Source organism: Brassica oleracea, chromosome C2 (assembly GCF_000695525.1).
Source record: "Brassica oleracea var. oleracea cultivar TO1000 chromosome C2, BOL, whole genome shotgun sequence".
NCBI lineage: Eukaryota > Viridiplantae > Streptophyta > Magnoliopsida > Brassicales > Brassicaceae > Brassica > Brassica oleracea.
Window position 1 is genome coordinate 47,369,805 of NC_027749.1, and position 1,167 is coordinate 47,370,971.

General features: G+C 42.6%; 1 pseudogene; it reads left to right on the forward strand.

Moving 5' to 3' along the window:
- Positions 1–1,167, forward strand: part of LOC106324442 — a 4,898-nt pseudogene that overhangs the window by 2,056 nt on the left and 1,675 nt on the right.

A 1,167-nucleotide genomic window follows, 5' to 3' on the forward strand; every position in this document is an offset into this window, starting at 1 on the left:
CATCTCATCTCCAACAGATTCTCTCCACTCCTTGTGTTGCATAGCTTCTTCATATGTTCTTGGAATGTATTCCTGATCCAATTCACTGATGAAGACTTGATGATCTTTTGAATATTGAGCAAGGGAGCATACTGCTCTTATTGGGTGAGCTACAGCTTCAGCATTGAAGTAAACTTCTGTGTTGATCCACTGTGAGGGTTTCCTGATCCTTGTACTCCTTCTCAAAAGTTGTATCTGCTCAGGTTCTGCTTCATTTCCTTCACTTGGCGCCTCTACTTGAGTCTCAACATCTGATTCTGATGGCATCTCATCTTGATCATGAGCTACAGAGCTCTCTTCAGGTTGAGCTTGTGTAGACTGCTCAACATTTCTACTGCCCCCCTCATGATTAGGATGAGTGCTCTCAACACTATCAGCTGCAATAGATGATAAATTTTCAGGGACAGGTTCCACACTTGTTAAAGAGGGCAGGCTCTCCATTACTCCCCTAAGGTTATTTGCTCTATCTGAGGCTGATTGAGAAAGATCTTTGAGCTCATCTCAACTCTTTCCATCATAATAGCCTCTAGATTCTGCAAACTTCACATCCCTCGAGACAAGAACCCTTCTTGACTCTGGATCATAGCACTTATACCCCTTCTGAGTTGGAGAGTAACCAATGAACATAGCTTTTGAGCTTTTAGCATCAAGCTTGTTCCTTAGCTCCCCAGGTATCATCACAAAACAGAGGCATCCAAACACACGCAAATGGTCCAAAGATGGTTTGGTCTTATTTAGAACCTCAAAAGGAGACATGTCGTTGAGGACTTTAGTTGGAGTTCTATTGATCAGATAAGTAGCAGACATCACAGCATCACTCCAGAATCTTTTTGGAACATTGGTGTGGAACATCATTGATCTTGCTACCTCCATCAAATGTCTGTTCTTTCTCTCAGCAACTCCATTCTGTTGAGGAGTGTAAGGACAGCTTGTCTAGTGAGTAATCCCATGTTGAAGTCAAAACATCTTTCATAGATGGTGCTAGACTGTGAAAAGACTGTTCTACAATGCTTCCCCAATATGCAAGCTTCACAATCATCATTCTTGAAGACCACACCTGGAAGCATCAAGTTTAGGGCTCTTGTATGAGGATGTCCCAACCTAGCATGCCATAGTGTGCTATCAACC